Consider the following 13,116-nt stretch of genomic DNA (forward strand, 5'->3'; position numbering starts at 1 on the left):
GATCAGCTCCTTGACTCTGACAGTAATATCTAGCTCCCTGCCATGATTTATATTCAGTAGTTCTGTAGTAACATCCGTCTCCAAACGTCTTCCATCCACCGGGACACTTGACTAAAAACATCAAACAGGAGATTTACTGATGGATTTTCAATGTACTGATAATCAATTCTAACACACAGTTGTACTAATAATAGTATTCAGAGATGTAGTGGAGTGGAGGGTAAAACTATGACTTTATTACATCAATGGTGTTTTCTACAACACATGTTTACTCAAAGTACAATAAGGTATTTGTACTTCAGTTAAAGGACCACTTCGCCACTTTTCTTCATAATTATAATAATGTTCTACTCAGTCTGTGTCATAGGAGGGCTGTGGACAGTACAGCAACCCGTCCACCAGTGACATCATCGATAGGCAGATTTTCATTTTCTAAACATTTTCTTAAAACGATGGCATTGCAACTTTTCAGAAATAGAAAGCCTGCCGTTTCTATTAGCTTGGATTGGTGGATGGTCAAAGAGAGAGAGAGAGAGAGAGAGACAGAGAGAGAGAGAGAGAGAGAGAGAGAGAGAGAGAGAGAGAGAGAGAGAGAGACAGAGAGAGAGAGAGAGAGAGACAGAGAGAGAGAGAGAGAGAGAGAGAGAGAGAGAGAGAGAGAGACAGAGACAGAGAGACAGAGAGAGACAGAGCGAGAGAGAGAGACAGAGAGAGAGAGAGAGAGAGAGAGACAGAGGCAGAGACAGAGAGAGAGACAGAGAGAGAGAGTGAGAGAGACAGAGAGAGAGAGAGAGAGAGAGAGAGGACATTTCTAGAAATTGCATGCTTTGGGTACTCACAATAATATTAAGAGCTTTAACACAGCACATGTACAACCCCTTTCCATTTACTGTGTACAAATCAACACTTTGACCCTCTTTTCCATCTAGCAACTGTCCTGAACAGCCCTTCAGATCAGGCCAAATCTTCAGCTCAGGAAAAGGGTCCTCTCTATCCGGGGTTTCCTCCCCCTCACTGTAGATCCTCAAAAGATCAAAGTCGTCCTCAGACAGTCTCTCAGCCCATCGCCCCAAGATGTATTCCACATAGCGCACTGACCTCAGCCCCAAGATGTATTCCACATAGCGCACTGACCTCAGCCCCAAGATGTATTCCACATAGCGCACTGACCTCAGCCCCAAGATGTATTCCACATAGCGCACTGACCTCAGCCCCAAGATGTATTCCACATAGCACACTGACCTCAGCCCCAAGATGTATTCCACATAGCACACTGACCTCAGCCCCAAGATGTATTCCACATAGCACACTGACCTCAGCCCCAAGATGTATTCCACATAGCGCACTGACCTCAGCCCCAAGATGTATTCCACATAGCGCACTGACCTCAGCCCCAAGATGTATTCCACATAGCGCACTGACCTCAGCCCCAAGATGTATTCCACATAGCGCACTGACCTCAGCCCCAAGATGTATTCCACATAGCGCACTGACCTCAGCCTCAAGATGTATTCCACATAATAATAATAATAATAACTTGGATTTATATAGCGCCTTTCAAGAAACCCAAGGACGCTTTACAAAAAAAAACAAAAAAACAAACAAACTAGTTGCCAAAAGCCAAAGTGAACAAATGTCTCTTCAGTGCAGACTTGAAAGAGTCCAATGTAGGAGTCTGGCGAATCTCCAAGGGGAGAGAGTTCCAGAGGGCAGGGGCTGCCACAAAGAAGGCTCTATCGCAGAGGGTCCGCCTTTTTGCGTGACGGATGGTGAGGAGTTCCATGTCAGAAGACCTCAGGTTCCGCTCAGGGGTGTAGTCCTTGAGGAGGTCTGTCAAATACTGTGAGGCAAGGGCATGGAGGGATTTGTAGGTGAGGAGGAGCAGTTTGTAGTTTATGCAGAACTTAACCGGGAGCCAGTGGAGGTGTTTGAGGGTGGGGGTGATGTGCTGCCAGCGTTTTGTGCGCATAGCGCACTGACCTCAGCCCCAAGATGTATTCCACATAGCGCACTGACCTCAGCCCCAATAAGTATTCCACATAGCGCACTAACCTCAGCCCCAAGATGTATTCCACATAGCACACTGACCTCAGCCCCAAGATGTATTCCACATAGCGCAATGACCTCAGATGTATTCCACATAGCGCACTGACCTCAGATGTATTCCACATAGCGCACTGACCTCAGATGTATTCCACATAGCGCACTGACCTCAGCCCCAACCTGTCAGCTACGGCGTGTGCATTCCATAACCTCGGCCCAGCAACATCCACCAACTTCCTCAAAGTCACCATCCCAGCGGTGCACAGAGTGTCAGTGAGGTTAAGTGTTGTACTGTCTTGAATGTCCAACCTAGCCCCCCCAACAAGAGGTTCCTCTAGAAACCAGTGCAGTGATGAAACTGGCTCCTCTACTGTCCACTTAAAAAGAGTCCAAGCCTTAAAAACAGCCCTGTAAAAAGGCGACAGTTCAGTCATATTGAAAACATTAGCATTCAATAAAAACATTGCAGCATCCATCCCCAGTCCATCCACCCTCCTCAAGATAGTGCTCGTGTCCAGTTGTGAGATATTTTTGTATGAACTGCAACCGGAAAGCTGCAATTCTACTTTCAATGTAAATCAGTCCCTGCCCTCCCCTCTTCCTTTGGCAAGAACAGAACTGCTTGAGGTATCCAATGCATTCTGTCCCAAAATAAATCAACCATTAAAGCTTGGATTTTTCTCATTAAGCCACTTGGTGGTTCCCTGCATGCTAGACGATGCCACAAGGTACAGGCCACCAGGTCGTTGATGACTAGTGTTCTCCCCCTGAATGACATTTTTGGTAGCAACCATTTCCATTTGTTAAATTTTCCTTGCACTTTGTCCACTATGCCCTCCCAGAGAAACACATTTCTCCAAAGCTTTCACTTAACACCTCCAACCAGAAAGCTTTATAGAACTCCACTGTCAACCCGTCAATGCCAGGGGCCTTGCTCCCCTCCATGCCTTGCAAAGCAGCGCTCAGCTCAGCCAGTGTCAGAGGTCCCCTCTGACCACAGTTCTCGTTTGGGGGAATCTGAGGAAGTCCATCACAGAATGATGAAAACAACAGTTCATTGTCCTTGTATTCACTCTTGTACAGCTCAGAGTAAAACTCCACTGCCGCGTACCGGATCTCTCCAGCATCCATGAGCTCCTGCCCCCCCCCCCCCCCCCCCGGTGACCGTAGCGTGTGCAGGAACCTGCTCTGCCCCCCCGGTGACCGTAGCGTGTGCAGGAACCTGCTCTGCCCCCCCGGTGACCGTAGCGTGTGCAGGAACCTGCTCTGCCCCCCCGGTGACCGTAGCGTGTGCAGGAACCTGCTCTGCCCCCACGGTGACCGTAGCGTGTGCAGGAACCTGCTCTGCCCCCCCGGTGACCGTAGCGTGTGCAGGAACCTGCTCTGCCCCCCCCGGTGACCGTAGCGTGTGCAGGAACCTGCTCTGCCCATTCTTTTTCTCTAAACCAAAAAATAAACTGGAAGGTGCATCCATCCAGTCAACGCCCTGGAACCTGGACCGCACCAATGCCCCCTGCGCTTTCATGCCCAGTAGGTCTTCAAGCATGCTTTTTTTTGGATTTGAGGACTTCAAAATGTCCTCGATTTCCTGTGGACTCCCACGAACTATGCAGGTCCACTAACTCAATCTCCAGGTCCCTCATTGATCTGGCAATATCCCTTGTGACATTGAGAGTGTACTGCTGACAAAGCTGTTTAATTTGAACTTTTCCACAGTCCCACCACTGCCTTAAAGTATGGTCAGTAAAACCCACTGGCACCATGCCACACCTCTTAACGACACTAAATTGGTGTTTAAAACAATAAAGCCTGTCCAGCCTGGCTAGAGAGATAACATTGTCCCTTACGTGAGCCCATGTATACTGTCTCTTGGTGTCGTGTAACTCTCTCCACATGTCTAATAAGTCGTGTGTCTCAATTATGTTGTTCATTGCTCTTTGCGACTGACTGTGAGGTTCAGCATGATTACGATCAATTTGGTCGTTCTGAGTACAGTTAAAATCACCCCCGAGGTACAAAAAATCATCTGAATTATTAATGTCATTAAAAAATCATTCAATGTATTTAAAAACATTACTCTGTCCTGTCCAACGACAGGTGCATAGACATTAATAAAAACAACTGTATATTTCTCATACTTTGCTTTGACAATTATTAACCTCCCCTCCACCTTGACCTGAACATCATATGTAATAGGAGAAAAACTCTTGGAGAACAGGATTGCAACCCCCTCACGGTTTGAGCTCAAAGAGCTCGGGCAAACTTCGCCCTCCCATTCTACTTTCCAATCAGTTTAATTTGTTCCATCAGTATGTGTCTCCTGTACCATCATTACATCAATGCCTTTCACTTTTACCAGTTCATACAACATTGCCCTCTTTCTAATGTCCCTTGTCTAATCTACTAATCAAATGATTCCCGAGCGCGGCGCACGCTGCAGCTCACCGCTCCTTGGCTGCGGCTCACCGCTCCAAGAGATGGGTCAAATGCGGAGAACAAATTTCACTGCGGTAACGTGTGTGACTTTGACTTTGCTCCGTTCAGATTCAAGGTGGCAATTCTGAACTTGTGTAAAAAATAGGACACAACCATGTGGACAGTAAAAAACACTTCATTAAACTAACTAAACTACTAAACTTCTAGATCGTGATTGACTTTCTGTAGAAACTTTCTGACCCTATAAATCTCCTGTTCTGTGAAAGCCCCCCTTCCTTTTGTCTTCATGTTTTCTTTTGCTGACTGTATGAAAGATTTGTTCCGAGGGAAAAAACTGGACACCTTCCGTTCTTTGTTTTCTGTAAGAACTGCTTCATTTCTGCCAGGCCATAATGAATTAGCTCATCTTCGGACATCTCACTTTCCCACACCCCAGGTTCACCACCATCCATAACCCTAATCCTAAACCCTAAACCCTAACCTACACCCCAGGTTCACCACCATCCAAAACCCTAATAACCCTAACCCTAAACCCACATTACTGTTATCAACAGGCTGGCTTCCCTCAGGTTCACTAACGACCACCACCTCCACATTACTGTTATCAACAGGCTGGCTTCCCTCAGGTTCACTAACCACCACCACCTCCACATTACTGTTATCAACAGGCTGGCTTCCCTCAGGTTCACTAACCACCACCACCTCCACATTACTGTTATCAACAGGCTGGCTTCCCTCAGGTTCACTAACCACCACCTCCTCCACATTACTGTTATCAACAGGCTGGCTTCCCTCAGGTTCACTAACCACCACCACCTCCACATTACTGTTATCAACAGGCTGGCTTCCCTCAGGTTCACTAACCACCACCACCTCCACATTACTGTTATCAACAGGCTGGCTTCCCTCAGGTTCACTAACCACCACCTCCTCCACATTACTGTTATCAACAGGCTGGCTTCCCTCAGGTTCACTAACCACCACCACCTCCACATTACTGTTATCAACAGGCTGGCTTCCCTCAGGTTCACTAACCACCACCACCTCCACATTACTGTTATCAACAGGCTGGCTTCCCTCAGGTTCACTAACCACCACCACCTCCACATTACTGTTATCAACAGGCTGGCTTCCCTCAGGTTCACTAACCACCACCTCCTCCACATTACTGTTATCAACAGGCTGGCTTCCCTCAGGTTCACTAACCACCACCTCCTCCACATTACTGTTATCAACAGGCTGGCTTCCCTCAGGTTCACTAACCACCGCGCGCGCACACACACACACACACACACACACACACACACACACACACACACACACACACACACACACACACACACACACACACACACACACACACACACACACACACACACACACACACACACACACACAATACCTCTGCCCTGAAGCACTGCTGATTATAGAGTCCCATTTCCCACATCCTTACAGTACATTCATCTCTTTATGGCTACAGTACTACAGAACCATAGTTAAACCATCATATTAATGTTGTAAATGATCATGAACATAACGTCAGTGATGAGTAAATGATATGACTTACCTGATTACCGTCAAGGTAATTTTATCACTTTTCACAACCAGGTCATTCTCTGTAAGACGACCGGTACACTGGTATTCACCACTGTCACTTGTGCTGTGTGGACTTGTTTCAAATATATAAGGACTCTGACCAGAGTAGCTGTTAAAGTTAGCACCATCTTTGTGTATTGTATAAGACCAGAGCTTTCCTTCTCTCATGTCACATGTGAACGTACCAGTCTCTCCAGTAAATGCTGGGTTGGGCAGAACGATCAGAACAGCTGGAGGTCTCTCTACACAAACACATGCATGGGTCAATAATGTGTTATTAATCTACAGCAACACATTGTGGAATAAAGTGGGATGTAGTTGTGAAATAGTGTGTTTATAACTCACCAGAGACAGTGATAGAAACTGACTTGCTGTACTGTGTGTAGTATGGTGGGTCTCCTCTCCCTCCTCGACACTGGTATCGTCCACTCTCTGAGACACTGGAGGAACTGAATGTGTAGGTTGATCCATCTGTCACCTTCACTGGTCTAGACTCTCTGTACCAGTGGATGTTCCATGAAGCTGTACTGTCTTCCACAGTACAGGTGAGAGTCACACTGTCAGATACCAGTACACTGGATCTGTCTGATACCAGTTTAGGCTTTGGTTTAGCTGTGTGTTTTATGACAGAGAAAAACATGAAAAAGTATTATTTCACAAATAAATAAAAACTTATAGGACAAGTGGGTTCATGAATGCACGCACGCACACACACGCATGCTCGCACGCACGCACGCCCGCACGCACGCACGCCCGCACGTGCAATTAACTGCTAGAATTGGGGAAAAAATAAAATAAATAAGAAAAGAATAGTAATAGTAATAATCAGACTAACTAACTCACTTTGAAAAGAGGGATATTTAACAACCCCTCAAGCACTGCTAGAAGTCTCATTTCCCACATCTTTGATACAGGACATTCTTGTGGTTATGTAATCGTTATGGATACAGAACCACAGTGAATAAACATGTGTTGTAAATGATCAACACACTGGGATGACTGTCTGCTCAGCTGTTAGTGTGGCTTTTGCTTGATCTGTTGTTCATTATTAGGACATAATGGAGTGAATGGCTTTTAACTGGAATGTACATTTACAACATAAATACACAGTAGAAATGTGGCTGGTTATGACAAACACTGGTGTTTTGAAATGACCCCCCCCCCCTTCCCCCCCCCCTTGAAGTGAGGCTCTTATCATCATACATCATCATGTATCATCACATTCCGTGCTCAGCCAATGAAATCATCACATTTCGTGCTCAGCCAATTAACTCATCACATTCTGTGGTACAAAGACACAAAGCTGTGCATAGGAGGGGCTAGTGCCTCTCAAAAAGTATTATTTCACAAATAAATACAAACTCAGGACAAGTGGGATTTTAAAACATGCATGTACATACACACGCGCACGCGCGCACACACACACACACACACACACACACACACACACACACACACACACACACACACACACACACACACACACACACACACACACACACACACACACACACACACACACACACAATACCTCTGCCCTGAAGCACTGCTGATTATAGAGTCCCATTTCCCACATCCTTACAGTACATTCATCTCTTTATGGCTACAGTACTACAGAACCATAGTTAAACCATCATATTCATGTTGTAAATGATCATGAACATAATGTCAGTGATGAGTAAATGATATGACTTACCTGATACCGTCAAGGTGATTTTATCACTTTTCACAACCAGGTCATTCTCTGTAAGACGACCGGTACACTGGTATTCACCACTGGGCCTTGTGCTGTGTGGCGTTCTTTTAAATATATAAGGACTCTGACCAGAGTAGCTGTTAAAGTTAGCACCATCTTTGTCTATTGTATAAGACCAGAGCTTTCTTTCTCTCATGTCACATGTGAACGTAACAGTCTCTCCAGTAAATGCTGGGTTGGGCAGAACGGTCAGAACAGCTGAAGGTCTCTCTACACAAACACATACATGGGTCAATAATGTGTTATGAATCTACAGCAACACAATGTGGAACAAAGTGGGATGTAGTTGTGAAATAGTGTGTTTATAACTCACCAGAGACAGTGATATAAACTAAGTTGCTGTACTGTGTGTAGTATGGTGGGTCTCCTCTCCCTCCTCGACACCGGTATTGTCCACTCTCTGAGACACTGGAGGAACTGAATGTGTAGATTGATCCACCTGTCTTCACTGGTCTAGACTCTCTGTACCAGAAGATGTTCCATGAAGCTGTACTGTCTTCCACAGTACAGGTGAGAGTCACACTGTCAGATACCAGTACACTGGGTCTGTCTGATACCAGTGTAGGCTTTGGTTGAGCTGTGTGGTTTATGACAGAGAAAAAAAATCACACTTGTGTGAAGTGAGGCTCTTATCATCATACATCATCATGTATCATCACATTTCGTGCTCAGCCAATTAACTCATCACATTCTGTGGTACAAAGACACAAAGCTGTGCATAGGAGGGGCTAGTGCATCTCAAAAAGTATTATTTCACAAATAAATACAAACTCAGGACAAGTGGGATTTTAAAACATGCATGTACATACACACGCGCGCGCGCACACACACACACACACACACACACACACACACACACACACACACACACACACAATACCTCTGCCCTGAAGCACTGCTGATTATAGAGTCCCATTTCCCACATCCTTACAGTACATTCATCTCTTTATGGCTACAGTACTACAGAACCATAGTTAAACCATCATATTAATGTTGTAAATGATCATGAACATAACGTCAGTGATGAGTAAATGATATGACTTACCTGATACCGTCAAGGTGATTTTATCACTTTTCACAACCAGGTCATTCTCTGTAAGACGACCGGTACACTGGTATTCACCACTGTCACTTGTGCTGTGTGGCCTTGTTTCAAATATATAAGGACTCTGACCAGAGTAGCTGTTAAAGTTAGCACCATCTTTGTCAATTGTATAAGACCAGTCACTCTGCTCTCCTTCTCTCATGTCACATGTGAACGTAACAGTCTCTCCAGTAAATGCTGGGTTGGGCAGAACGGTCAGATCAGCTGAAGGTCTCTCTACACAAACACATGCATGGGTCAATAATGTGTTATGAATCTACAGCAACACATTGTGGAATAAAGTGGGATGTAGTTGTGAAATAGTGTGTTTATAACTCACCAGAGACAGTGATATAAACTAAGTTGCTGTACTGTGTGTAGTATGGTGGGTCTCCTCTCCCTCCTCGACACTGGTATCGTCCACTCTCTGAGACACTGGAGGAACTGAATGTGTAGGTTGATCCATCTGTCACCTTCACTGGTCTAGACTCTCTGTACCAGTAGATGTTCCATGAAGCTGTACTGTCTTCCACAGTACAGGTGAGAGTCACACTGTCAGATACCAGTACACTGGATCTGTCTGATACCAGTTTAGGCTTTGGTTTAGCTGTGTGTTTTATGACAGAGAAAAACATGAAAAAGTATTATTTCACAAATAAATAAAAACTTATAGGACAAGTGGGTTCATTAATGCACGCACGCACACACACACACGCATGCACGCACGCACGCACGCACGCATGCTCGCACGCACGCACGGACGCACGCGCAATTAACTGCTAGAAGTGGGGAAAAAAGAAAATAAATTAGAAAAGAATAGTAATAGTAATAATCAGACTAACTAACTCACTTTGAAAAGAGGGATATTTAACAACCCCTCAAGCACTGCTAGAAGTCTCATTTCCCACATCTTTGATACAGGACATTCTTGTGGTTATGTAATCTTTATGGATACAGAACCACAGTGAATAAACATGTGTTGTAAATGATCAACACACTGGGATGACTGTCTGCTCAGCTGTTAGTGTGGCTTTTGCTTGATCTGTTGTTCATTATTAGGACATAATGGAGTGAATGGCTTTTAACTGGAATGTACATTTACAACATAAATACACAGTAGAAATGTGGCTGGTTATGACAAACACTGGTGTTTTGAAATGACCCCCCCCCCCCCTTCCCCACCCCTCCCATTTCATATGAAGATCATAGCAACAACATGAGACATTGCTTATTTAGATTGACTCAATATTTTTGGAACAAAATCTTATACAATGAAATGCATGTTTAAACACACATTTGAATAGTGAGACACATGACAAATGTCTGATACTCCAGAATACTAGTATCCCAAATTACCTTTAGAAGACACTGTGATCGTTTTGCTGCGTTTGGAATAGGCATGCCGCGGTTTACCGAATTTCGGTAATACCGCGACAGGAACAGCCACGGTGTTGATACCGTGAGATTTCCGAGCTTACGGTATTTTAATTTAATTTTAAGCGTTGGTGGGCGGCGCATGCTGCGCGCATGCAGTGCAACTCCACTCGCAAACTAAGGCAAAACATTTATTTTCACCACACAGCTGCAGTAGATTGAAAAGTTGCTTCCTACCTTTGAGTTAGTGTTGCTGAAAGACACCCAGATCCAATTGTAAATTCCATATTTCCACATGTACTAAACTAAAAGTGTGAACTGTCAACACAGAGGCACGCAGTTGTGAGCATGCGCAGATCGCACTACCTCTGATCCAGCGTGCAGGGTACAAAACGGCCATTATGGGGGAGCCATAGTACAGTGAAATACAGTGGGGAATAGCTATTGATTCATTGATTGAATACTTTATTGGCAGAAATGTAATCAGGGTACAGTCAAACACATGTCCAAAGGGATCACTGAAAAAAGTCCTTGCAGTCTTGTTTCCATTCGGTGCTGGGTAATCAATTCATAATCATGACAAGTCACATGACAAATAACAAAATGGAAATTATCATAAAAGGTACAAATTAAAAAATAAGATATGTAGGCCTACAGGTTGGGGAACAAAGAAGGGCTTATAAGGAGGTGGGGGTAGTCACTAGACATAGTTTTTTTAATATAAATACCGTGGAATACCGAGGTATAGGTTATGAATACCGGCACCGTACCGTACTGTAAAATCTCATACCGTGGCATGCCTACTAACCACCACCACCTCCACATTACTGTTATCAACAGGCTGGCTTCCCTCAGGTTCACTAACCACCACCTCCTCCACATTACTGTTATCAACAGGCTGGCTTCCCTCAGGTTCACTAACCACCACCTCCTCCACATTACTGTTATCAACAGGCTGGCTTCCCTCAGGTTCACTAACCACCACCTCCTCCACATTACTGTCATCAACAGGCTGGCTTCCCTCAGGTTCACTAACCACCACCTCCTCCACATTACTGTTATCAACAGGCTGGCTTCCCTCAGCTTCACTAACCACCACCACCTCCTCACCCCCACATCCATTGTCACCCTCTCCCGTTTCAGCCTCCTCCTGTCTCACATCCCCTCACTTCTCCTGACACTCCCTCCCAGCAGCAGAGACCCTCGTCTCACAGCCCCCTCTTTGCTCACCTCTCCTGACACCCGCGCCTCCCTCCCAGCAGCAGAGACCCTCGTCTCACTGCCCCCTCTTTGCTCACTTCTCCTGACACCCCCGCCTCCCTCCCAGCAGCAGAGGCCCTCGTCTCACAGCCCCCTCTTTGCTCACTTCTCCTGACACCCCCGCCTCCCTCCCAACAGCAGAGACCCTCGTCTCACAGCCCCCTCTTTGCTCTCTTCTCCTGACACCCCCGCCTCCCTCCCAGCAGCAGAGACCCTCCACGGTTTGGCCCCCACGCCCGTTTACCCACACCACTCGTCCCTGCGCTGGGCTCAGCAGCAGTGGACGGCCGTTCTGGGCAATAACGAACCAAAAGCTCCGCATCCGAAACACTTCATGCTCTCAGTAGTGGCAAAAAGAGTGTACTCAAACCCATCAACCTCTAACTTAAACTTGACTTTCAAGTCTTGGGTGTCATTCAGAATCATAAAAAGCATCCTCCTGTCTTGGGTCCTGTCATTCAGAATCATAAAAAGCATCCTCCTGTCATTCAGAATCATAAAAAGCATCCTCCTGTCATTCAGAATCACGTGTCCTTTATCCACAAAAATCACCACTCCACCGTTCATTCTAGCGGCAGATTTTACACTTGCCGCTCCGACCACCTTGGCTACAGCCAGACTGCAGTCCTCCACTGAACAGGGGAAACTTGGCGATATTTTAATGCCATGTTTCCTAGTCAAATTGTCAAGCACCATGATGACGCTAACAGCAGCAGCCACTGCTGCGGCGCACAAAAGCCACAAGACCCGCTGACCGCAGCGGGGATTTAACACTAATCAATCAAAGAAAAACACTCTTTAAAGAGCAACCCAGCAAAGCATGAAAAAGATAGAGTCTCACTCCGTAGAGACTCACTCCGCACCACCACTCCACACACGCTCGCACATGCGCACGAGAGAGAGAGAGAGAGAGAGAGAGAGAGAGAGACGTCCTGTGTCTCGCACATGTCAAAATTAATTGGAATAAAAAACAAATGATGTAGCCTACATGTATCGGGTCTGGATCGTATCTTGGTGAAGTCTTGCAGTGTGTGATGCCTTGTCGGCGATCAATCGTTTAGTGTGAAAGCCACCAAGATATTATAATGACAGCCGATTTAAAAAAAAAAAGACTCTTGTAGTGTGAAATACATAACAATCTGATGACTCCCAGACAACTTTACCTGGTGTGACGGACGGACGGACTGATTGAAATGCTTGCAAATACTTACTTGGCCAAGAAGAAAATAAACGTTAAAGAATCCAACTTTACCAGCAGGTTAATCTCTCACAGATTAATCTGTCAGCACCACTGTCCTAAACATGTAATAATAAACACAGAAGCACCCAGGAGGAAGTGGACTAAGAAAAGGGAGGAGCCAAACTCAGTTCCTGTTTACAAAAAAAACGTGTGAAGTGAGGGGCGCTCTTGTCGTAGTACATCATCCAATACAAAAATGAATATACTTCTTCATGAATTAATTTGTCAATTTATCAACAACTCATCTTTTCACCATGATCATGTAAGATGACAACTGAATTTATGTGAAATTGCTCGTCCACATATGATGTAAATTCTCCATTCATT

Source organism: Electrona antarctica (assembly GCF_951216825.1).
Source record: "Electrona antarctica genome assembly, chromosome: 4".
NCBI lineage: Eukaryota > Metazoa > Chordata > Actinopteri > Myctophiformes > Myctophidae > Electrona > Electrona antarctica.